We start from the raw sequence: 10,189 nt of genomic DNA, 5'->3' as shown, positions 1-10,189 counted from the left end.
CCGTGAATCTGCACACAGTGGGCTTTCAGAACCTTAGGAGACTTGAGCCATTCCCGCTCGAGCCAGAACCCTCCCCAGGAAGGAAAACAGCTGTGGAGTCATTTTGGCCCCAGCACTGGTTCCGAAAGCCTGGCGGCTCCTACAGCCTCTACGGTGTGAAGAGGGAGGTCCCTTTTGACAGAGCTTTCCGGCTCTCAGATCTAAGCTGTTGTTTCACTGTCAGCTGTGTCTCTTCCGTTGCAGCCAGGTGGGCCACGCTGCTCCAAAGGAGCTCACAAGCTGAGTTTCAAGGGAGGACAGGGATGGCTACAACGTGCTGCAAACTGAGTGAGGGTCCCCACAATCCTCAGCAAAGGTCTGTGGTGTGCAAGTGGGGAGTAGAGGGCCCCCAAGTTCCAAAGGAAGGGAGGTAGTCGGGAGCTAAAGCCCTTGGCTGCTGTGGTAGCAGCTGCAGATGGCAGCTCGTCCACAGTGCACTTCGAATGAGGTCATATGAGCGGGACTCTGGAAATGGCTCCGAAATCGAGAGAAAGGGGTCAGGGTATGTGGGAATCCGGCGGGGGTGGGGGGTGGATGAAGGAAGGTGTCCCTCCTCTCTCCAGTGCAATTTGGTTTGGTGAGTCTCAAAGCTACCAGATGGCACTTCCCAAGTCAGGCCCCCGCAGGAATCAGGGTGGGCTGCCTGCCTCGGCCCCTGCCACAGGGACAAGCCACACCAGTGGCCTCCCTGAGCTCCAATGGCCGGATCTGGGGGGGTCCTGTCTGGGTGCACACCTCCTTGCTGTGGCCAAGTTCCCCCCTTCTCTGAGCACCAGCTTCATCCTCTCGAATGAGGACATCGATTGCTACCTTGGCACGTTACTCTCTTCATCCTCTGAAGGCTCATTAGGCTTATCCTACAATTACTAGCTGGCCCGAAGAGATATCTCCTGAATCCAGATTAAGCTGGAGTCTCCCAGGCTCATCTGGCATGTCTTCCCTGAAGTCTGCCAAAACCCACACCCTTGCATTTCCAGGGACTCCCCTTAGCCAGCTGGGCAGAAAACCCAGCATGCTTCAAACAAGCTGACAGACAAGTGGGAGAGGACTCACGGGCAGACGGCTTCCCTCAGGTCTCGGGTGGAGCTCTGGGACCACAGCAGCAACGGGCCATCCCAGGCCCTGGGCTCAGCAGCGCCCTCATTCTCAGGCCGGCGGCTCTGCCCTGAGGGGAGCAGGAAGGTCACCAACTGCCGCAGGTGGACCTCAAGCCCCTCCCACTGCTGGAGCCTGACCTGCCCCGGCCCCACCCCTTCCCCTACCCCAGCAGGACGAGAGCTCGTCTTCCCCTGGTTTCCAACGGGAGGCCCGGCCCTGGGCCCCGATTGGGCACTGCCCCAGCCCGGAGCCAATCACAGTGGCCAGGGAGGTGGAACGCACCGATTGGCCAGGGCCAGGTCATGTGACCATACTCCCCAGGAAACTCAAATATTACCAAGGTTCCCTAAGAAACCAATGAACAAAATTATCCAGTAAAGGCAAACCGTACTTTTTAATGAGGCCAATGTCACAGAAAAAAAAAAAAAAAATGCTCCACAGTAAACTGCTCAAGGAAGCTACTAAATAAACTTTCAGAAAAGTGTAGTAGGTTTTTTTTTTTTAAATAGGGTGACGGAGAGATATACCTTTCCCATCTATGTGAATTTAGGTTTAAACTAGATTTCCCTTGGCTGTTATAGAAGACAAAAAAACCCACATCACCCTCTTTCACTCCCCCCCACCCCCAAAAAGTGTTTTAATCTATTGAATTTTTGTGTCCTCAGTTGTGTCTGATTCACGGCAACTCACGAACTCTACACAGCCAGGCTCTTCCGTCCATGGAATTCAGGGCAATTTTTTCTGTCCCAGTAAATGCCCACCCTGGGTGATCCAAAGGCAAGGGCTCAGAGGCTCCTGAGAGACTAACTAACTCCTTTCAGCTGAGCACAGAGCTGGCTCCTCACTGGGATGCCTGTGGCCTGGGGCTCCCAGAGGGGAGAGCAGCACTCGCCCCACCGTGTGGTCACTGCTGGAAGTGCAGGCTGCTCCTCACTCCCCCTTGACAGTGTCCCTGAGGGCAGAACAGTGTGAATCGAATCAAGGTGGAAATGCAAACTCCAATGCAACCAACCTTCCCACAAGGTCTCCAAAACCACTCAGGAACAGGGAATTGGAAACTGCAGGGGATGACATGAATGGAGATGGAGACTGGACACCTTACACCGAGTTCACTTCCAGTTATCCCTAGACAAACTTTCCATGAAAACTTGTCACAAATCTAGAAGAACAATGAGCAGAAACCGGACACGTGCTTTGAGTCTTCACACACAAAACTAAAAGGCAGTCCACAAAAAAAACCCAGAGAATACAGTGGACTTTGCAAAATCAAAGATATCTACTGTGGGAAAGACCTCATGACAAAAGCAAAAGACAGGTCATACATCGCGAGACGAATGAGTGGAAACACAAAGCTTATCAAGGATGTGTCTCCAAACAGACAAAGAACGCCAACACAACAAGCCTGTGAAAACTAGGGAAAGGTCTGAAGGGACACCAGACGGAGGAAGACACACACAGAGTATCCCGGATGATGTCCAGCACTGAGGGCCTGAAGAAACAACAGTCTAGTTGCACCCCCTCAGGCCTGTGTGACCGTGGATGAGGCCTCTGTTTCCCGGTGGCTCTGAGACATGGACAGGGAGGAAGGGGAAGAGAAGTCACTTGCATTTCTAATACTCACAGCAAAGTCTTCCAATGAGAAGGGAATTATCACCCCCACTGCCAATGCCATTCACTGAATTGATACCCACGAGTCCATCTACCCCAGAAGGGAAGGATGGACCTGTTCTCACAAAACGGCGAGAGATGGAAGGAGGAAGATCAAGCCCACACCAATCACTGGAAAGAGAAGCTGTGCTCAGGGCTTGAAAGAATTCCTATTGGGAAAATCATGTCACAGCCCCACATGGCAATCCACAGCTTCCATGCTATTCCTCCCAAAATGCCAATGCATTTTCGCACCGAACAAAGAATTGCAAAGGGGGTACGGAAACAGAAAGGAGCCTACATTGTCAATACAATCCGACGAAAAATCCCCGATACGGACATCCAAGGTTGTGTGAAAGGAAATTAGACGACCAAACTAGGATCCTCAGGAGAGTATCGGAGAAGGCAATGGCGACCCACTCCAGTACTCTTGCCTGGAAAATGTCCTGGACGGAGGAGCCTGGTAGGCTGCAGGCCATGGGGTCATGCAGAGTCAGACACGACTGAAGTGACTTAGCCGCAGCAGCAGCAGCAGCAGGACAGTATGCTATTGGGAATACAACAACACACACAGATCCAGATCGATGGAATAAAGTTGAGGGTCCAGAAACAAACCCCAGCATCCATGGTCAACTCATCTCTGACACAGACGGGGAGAATATCCAAATGGGAACAGGAAAGCCTCTTCAATCAATGTCCATGGGAAAACCAGACAGCTACATCTGAAGAACGCTATTGGTTTTGATCTCATACCACCTCAATATCGGGGAAAAACCTCACCCTAAAGACTGATGTCATGAGATAGCTAGAAAGAAGCGTAGGTCAAAGGCTCCTTAACATCAGAGTCTCCTTGCCATTTGCTGGGCGGAGGTCGAAATGGGTCTCTTCAAGTAAGGGAAAGAGGTAAACGAAGTACACCACTGGGTTTCCATCCAATGGAACCTCTTCACAACAGAGAAGCTAAGCATTCACAAATGCAAAAGATAGGAAACGGAACACGAGAGACTCCTTGCAAGTGGTGTATCTGAGAAGGGGTTCATATGGAAAGAGACGAAGAATGCACAGCACTCAGATTCCAAGAAACACCACCACCACCCTTGACCCTTCCCCCATGACCAACTCTGACCTAAAGCCTTTCTCTCCCTCTAACCTATCCCTAAAACATAACCCTCATCTAATCATATACATGTGCATCCCTAGCATCCATCCATCCATCCACACACGAGAGAGAAAGAGGAAGACACAGACGGAATTGAGAAAGGAAAAGAGAGGGACACAGCCAGAGAGAGACACGGAACCAAAGAGAGGAAAGGAGTCGATGGTCCAGACTTTTCCTCAATCTGTCTCGAAGGTAGAAGCAATGACAGCGCCCTTCCACCCCAGAAGGGGGAAAAGGACGGAAGGTTTGGAGAGGAAAAGACAAGAACGCAGGGAGCCAGTAGAAGCTCAGCCACCCGCAGAAGCCGAGCTGGGACACTTCAACAGAATCTCAATGGAAACAGAGGACCAGAAAGTTGGCTACTCTTTTCTATAAGAGAGGGAGACCTTCGAGTCTTCCTTTCGGTCCTCCAACTTGGATGCGGGGTCTCAAAACAGTCAGGAGGGGGAGTGCCTTTTCCTGGGTACCACGGCGCATCCAGGCCTCGTTCTGCCCCATTCTGTGCTGTGCCAGCCCTGGATGGAATCTTTCTTTCTGAAGTCTCAGCGCACGAGCTCCACGTGATATCGGCCCCAGGTGGAAAGGCATGGAGCTGCTCGTAGGCCGACAGGCCTAGGAAGCAGATGGGAGAATGACCCCCACTCTGCAGATGGAGAGACTGGGGAAACCCTGAGGGGCATATGGTTGTCAAGGGCCACACCACTTATGAGAAGAAGGAGCCTGGTCTGAGAGCAGCATGGTCCTCGGAGCTCAGGCCCTGGCTGAACCCAGGCCTCCCCAGGGCTGTGGGCTGGGCCGTGTGGGTGTCACTGTGCCTGCACATGGCCTAAGGGGGGTGATCGAGCAGTCAGAAACCCAGAGATTCCCTTGGGAAGTTTTGGGGAAGGGACCTCAGCACGAACCCCAGGAAATGATGTCACCTGCCGGCAACAGAACCCAACAGAACCCGCAATCCGGGTATCCAGGCCTCCAGAGCGGAGAGGAGCCCCCAGCCAGATCACTTGCTGCCAAGATGTTCTGCTGTTTGCCCCTGCCCAGAGGCCGGGGCCTCAGGAGAGCTCACAGGCAGTGTGCGTGGGCACCCTGTCGACGTTGGCTCAGGACACCCCCGAGAGGCCTCTGGCCCTTTGCCCGGAGAAACAGAAAGGTAACACGGGGAGCCCCAGGCCGGGCCAGGCCACCTCTCCCATGCCACCCGGAAACACCGGGTCCTTTGCCTGTGTGTGGGGATGCGGGTTTCTCGGGCTGTGTCCCCCTCAAGGAAGCCCAGGCGGATGTGGGGTCAGAAGCCTGTGGACAAGTTGTGTCCACACCCCAGGGGAGAGCAGGCTGGGCGGGATGGGGAGAGTGTGGGCAGCGCCGGCCCGCCAGGCTGACCTCACACCCTCAGATGGGTCTCTTTCCTCCCGGGTGGGGATCTGAGCAGACACACGTCTCTGACCCTTCTGGGAAGAGAAGTTCGAGCAGGCAGAAGCAGCGGCTCCACTGGCCAGGCCCAGCTCGGAAAACTCCCAGCATGGCTGGCTGACGGTCACTGTCGTTGCAGAGCTTCCCACGTGATGAGGCCGAGGACGGGGACACCCCATCCAGCTCCCAGAGGGAGGGGTCGGAGCACCACCCACCCGCCCGTGAGGCCCAGTGCAGGCTCCAGGTCAGCGTGCCCACGGAGGCATCAGCCCCACCGGGGGAGACGCGGAGGTGGGGAAGGCCTGCTGCCGAGACACCGCCCAGGATACAGCCGGCGGCCCAGTCTGAGGCTGCCACGGAGCTCAGCACACCCGGCTCCGACCCAGAGTCCAGAGAACCCCGGCCTCTGAGGCACCAGGAGGACCTGGAGCCCAGCACGCCAGAGCACAGAGGTGAGGACGCTGGGGCTGGTGCACGGGAGTGTGTGGGGAGGGGTGCTGAGCTACACAGGGACGAGTCCCCGAAAGCTGCTGCTGGGCCTGCAGCAAGCGCTGGCCTCACACCCCCCGCCCCCCATCTTGCACACTTCAGTCCCAAAAGACATCTGACGCTGGGTATTCTTTGGGAACCTCTTGGAAGGTTTCTGTCCCGGGGTACGCACATGCCAAGGCTGGCCTGTGGGCAAACTTTGCTTCTCCCCCAACTCTAGCACTGGCCTCCAACTGGAACCAGGCTCCACTTCCCAGACCTGTCCCTAAAGAGGTGGTGGCTCCAGGTGCAGGACCCAGGGATCCACCGAGGGCAGATGGAGAACCGAGACTTGCCCTCGCAGAGACACCAGGCCAGCTGGGTACTGGCCAGCACACCGGGCAGATCGGATCTCCGTGCCTGCAGGACCCCCAGCCCCAGGCACCCCCTGGGTGAGATGATGTCCCACTCCCTCAGCGAGAACCTCCACCTCCACGTGCACCTCTACCTGCTCGGGCTTTGGCAAGAGAACCCGAGGCAGAGGAGGAGTCACCGCCTCGGCAGGGAGAGCCTGCCCTGGCTCCCGCGCAACACCCAGATGCCCACGATCACTCACCCAGCCCTGCAGGGAGAAAGAGCCCCCGCTCTGGACAGAGACCCAGAGCCCTTGCCGGAAACACCACGTCCAGGGGAGCGGTCGGCTCTGCAGCCTCCATCCCTGTCTGCTCACCATGGATGCCGGCAACTCGGTCTGCCCCCAGGGGACATGGAGTTCCTTTCCCCTGAACTGCTTTGCATTTGGTTTCTTTCCACCTTTCTGGTGATGTTTTATTTTTTGTATGGTTTCCTGTATTTTTGTTGGTTAAGTTGGGATTAGTAAATTTTTCATCATTGTTGCAATCTGGGATCACTGTTGTGTAACTCTGGTGATACTGTGTTACCATCACCACTTTGTAGTTTCAGACCCGTTCGATCTTTATGCCCCACCCCCCAACAAAGCCTGGATTCAAGGCAAGCACGCCCTGTTCATCCCTCCCCCCGATCCTGAACACAATTTCATCTTTTCTTTCTGCATTCCTTCCTATATTCTTGGTGTCCCCAATCAATGACTCTCAGTGAAATGACTGAAGGAGTGTTTTTCGGACTCTCCACCTACTGTAAGACTCCATTGGAGAGTTCTCATTTTTATGTCATTTGAACTAGCCTTTGATAGCTGAAAGGACGGTGTACGTCCTTTCAAGATACCATGTGCCAAACGAAGCCCTTTTGGCAACTGCCATCATTATCTCCAGGCAGGCATTGCTGTTTGAAGGGTGACATCTCAGCCAGAAGGCAGAGGCTGAGCTCCTCTTGTTGCACCAGCTCCCAAAAGAAGCCAAGAAAGGGAGCTGGAACAACAAACCACCCCCATGCCCAGGAAAGCGTTCTTCATGACAGAAGGCTAGAAAATGACCCAACATCCTTGTGGCCCAGAACCACTCTAGAAAATCACTGTTCCATAAAAAAGAGAAACACATGGGAAGTTCCAAGGAGAGGCAATGCCCATGGCCAGTGTACTTGAGAGACGGCCTGACCGCTCCGGGGAAGACACGCACCGACGGAACCCCTTGGGAAACAGCAGTGATAGTCCTCACCGTCGTAAGGGTTTCCTCTGGGGACAACCTGCCCTGGGCACCACACGAGGGAGCAGACCGGCTTCTCTTCCTCTGCCCCCACACCATTCACTCATGAAGGCAGCTCAGGTGTTCTCATGCCCTGCCTGCCTGCCTGCCTGGCTCATCCGTGAGCTGTGACCACCTCCAGGGTAGGACTCCACCTTTTCCTCTCTGTGTACCGTGAATCTGCACACAGTGGGCTTTCAGAACCTTAGGAGACTTGAGCCATTCCCGCTCGAGCCAGAACCCTCCCCAGGAAGGAAAACAGCTGTGGAGTCATTTTGGCCCCAGCACTGGTTCCGAAAGCCTGGCGGCTCCTACAGCCTCTACGGTGTGAAGAGGGAGGTCCCTTTTGACAGAGCTTTCCGGCTCTCAGATCTAAGCTGTTGTTTCACTGTCAGCTGTGTCTCTTCCGTTGCAGCCAGGTGGGCCACGCTGCTCCAAAGGAGCTCACAAGCTGAGTTTCAAGGGAGGACAGGGATGGCTACAACGTGCTGCAAACTGAGTGAGGGTCCCCACAATCCTCAGCAAAGGTCTGTGGTGTGCAAGTGGGGAGTAGAGGGCCCCCAAGTTCCAAAGGAAGGGAGGTAGTCGGGAGCTAAAGCCCTTGGCTGCTGTGGTAGCAGCTGCAGATGGCAGCTCGTCCACAGTGCACTTCGAATGAGGTCATATGAGCGGGACTCTGGAAATGGCTCCGAAATCGAGAGAAAGGGGTCAGGGTATGTGGGAATCCGGCGGGGGTGGGGGGTGGATGAAGGAAGGTGTCCCTCCTCTCTCCAGTGCAATTTGGTTTGGTGAGTCTCAAAGCTACCAGATGGCACTTCCCAAGTCAGGCCCCCGCAGGAATCAGGGTGGGCTGCCTGCCTCGGCCCCTGCCACAGGGACAAGCCACACCAGTGGCCTCCCTGAGCTCCAATGGCCGGATCTGGGGGGTCCTGTCTGGGTGCACACCTCCTTGCTGTGGCCAAGTTCCCCCCTTCTCTGAGCACCAGCTTCATCCTCTCGAATGAGGACATCGATTGCTACCTTGGCACGTTACTCTCTTCATCCTCTGAAGGCTCATTAGGCTTATCCTACAATTACTAGCTGGCCCGAAGAGATATCTCCTGAATCCAGATTAACCTGGAGTCTCCCAGGCTCATCTGGCATGTCTTCCCTGAAGTCTGCCAAAACCCACACCCTTGCATTTCCAGGGACTCCCCTTAGCCAGCTGGGCAGAAAACCCAGCATGCTTCAAACAAGCTGACAGACAAGTGGGAGAGGACTCACGGGCAGACGGCTTCCCTCAGGTCTCGGGTGGAGCTCTGGGACCACAGCAGCAACGGGCCATCCCAGGCCCTGGGCTCAGCAGCGCCCTCATTCTCAGGCCGGCGGCTCTGCCCTGAGGGGAGCAGGAACGTCACCAACTGCCGCAGGCGGACCTCAAGCCCCTCCCACTGCTGGAGCCTGACCTGCCCCGGCCCCACCCCTTCCCCTACCCCAGCAGGACGAGAGCTCGTCTTCCCCTGGCTTCCAACGGGAGGCCCGGCCCTGGGCCCCGATTGGGCACTGCCCCAGCCCGGAGCCAATCACAGTGGCCAGGGAGGTGGAACGCACCGATTGGCCAGGGCCAGGTCATGTGACCATACTCCCCAGGAAACTCAAATATTACCAAGGTTCTCTAAGAAACCAATGAACAAAATTATCCAGTAAAGGCAAACCGTACTTTTTAGTGAGGCCAATGTCACAGAAAAAAAAAAAAATGCTCCACAGTAAACTGCTCAAGGAAGCTACTAAATAAACTTTCAGAAAAGTTTAGTAGGTTTTTTTTTTTTAAATAGGGTGACGGAGAGATATACCTTTCCCATCTATGTGAATTTAGGTTTAAACTAGATTTCCCTTGGCTGTTATATAAGACAAAAAAACCCACATCACCCTCTTTCACTCCCCCCCACCCCCAAAAAGTGTTTTAATCTATTGAATTTTTGTGTCCTCAGTTGTGTCTGATTCACGGCAACTCACGAACTCTACACAGCCAGGCTCTTCCGTCCATGGAATTCAGGGCAATTTTTTCTGTCCCAGTAAATGCCCACCCTGGGTGATCCAAAGGCAAGGGCTCAGAGGCTCCTGAGAGACTAACTAACTCCTTTCAGCTGAGCACAGAGCTGGCTCCTCACTGGGATGCCTGTGGCCTGGGGCTCCCAGAGGGGAGAGCAGCACTCGCCCCACCGTGTGGTCACTGCTGGAAGTGCAGGCTGCTCCTCACTCCCCCTTGACAGTGTCCCTGAGGGCAGAACAGTGTGAATCGAATCAAGGTGGAAATGCAAACTCCAATGCAACCAACCTTCCCACAAGGTCTCCAAAACCACTCAGGAACAGGGAATTGGAAACTGCAGGGGATGACATGAATGGAGATGGAGACTGGACACCTTACACCGAGTTCACTTCCAGTTATCCCTAGACAAACTTTCCATGAAAACTTGTCACAAATCTAGAAGAACAATGAGCAGAAACCGGACACGTGCTTTGAGTCTTCACACACAAAACTAAAAGGCAGTCCACAAAAAAAACCCAGAGAATACAGTGGACTTTGCAAAATCAAAGATATCTACTGTGGGAAAGACCTCATGACAAAAGCAAAAGACAGGTCATACATCGCGAGACGAATGAGTGGAAACACAAAGCTTATCAAGGATGTGTCTCCAAACAGACAAAGAACGCCAACACAACAAGCCTG

General features: G+C 54.5%; 1 protein-coding gene and 2 long non-coding RNA genes across 3 annotated transcripts in view; 2 read left to right on the top strand and 1 right to left on the bottom strand.

Moving 5' to 3' along the window:
• The window catches only part of LOC145527776 (uncharacterized), a 681,763-nt gene that overhangs the window by 16,249 nt on the left and 655,325 nt on the right, over nt 1-10,189 (bottom strand). The window contains exons 86-87 of the long non-coding RNA XR_014069857.1: nt 8,743-8,854; nt 1,093-1,204 (exon numbers count right to left, since the gene is read on the bottom strand). This is a non-coding gene — a long non-coding RNA (uncharacterized LOC145527776). The remainder of the gene's footprint in view (nt 1-1,092; nt 1,205-8,742; nt 8,855-10,189) is intronic.
• The window catches only part of LOC145527693 (uncharacterized), a 147,333-nt gene that overhangs the window by 10,795 nt on the left and 126,349 nt on the right, over nt 1-10,189 (top strand). The window lies entirely within an intron of this gene.
• On the top strand, nt 4,576-7,943 carry LOC145527784 (uncharacterized). The gene is made up of 2 exons (XR_014069866.1): nt 4,576-5,802; nt 6,060-7,943. It is a non-coding gene; the product is annotated as an uncharacterized LOC145527784 (long non-coding RNA).

The sequence above is a fragment of the Giraffa tippelskirchi genome, chromosome 11 (genome assembly GCF_054371585.1).
Source record: "Giraffa tippelskirchi isolate mGirTip1 chromosome 11, T2T-mGirTip1v1.2.pri, whole genome shotgun sequence".
Taxonomy (NCBI): domain Eukaryota; kingdom Metazoa; phylum Chordata; class Mammalia; order Artiodactyla; family Giraffidae; genus Giraffa; species Giraffa tippelskirchi.
Note: the sequence above shows the minus strand (reverse complement) of the source record. Positions and strands in the feature narration are given on the sequence as shown.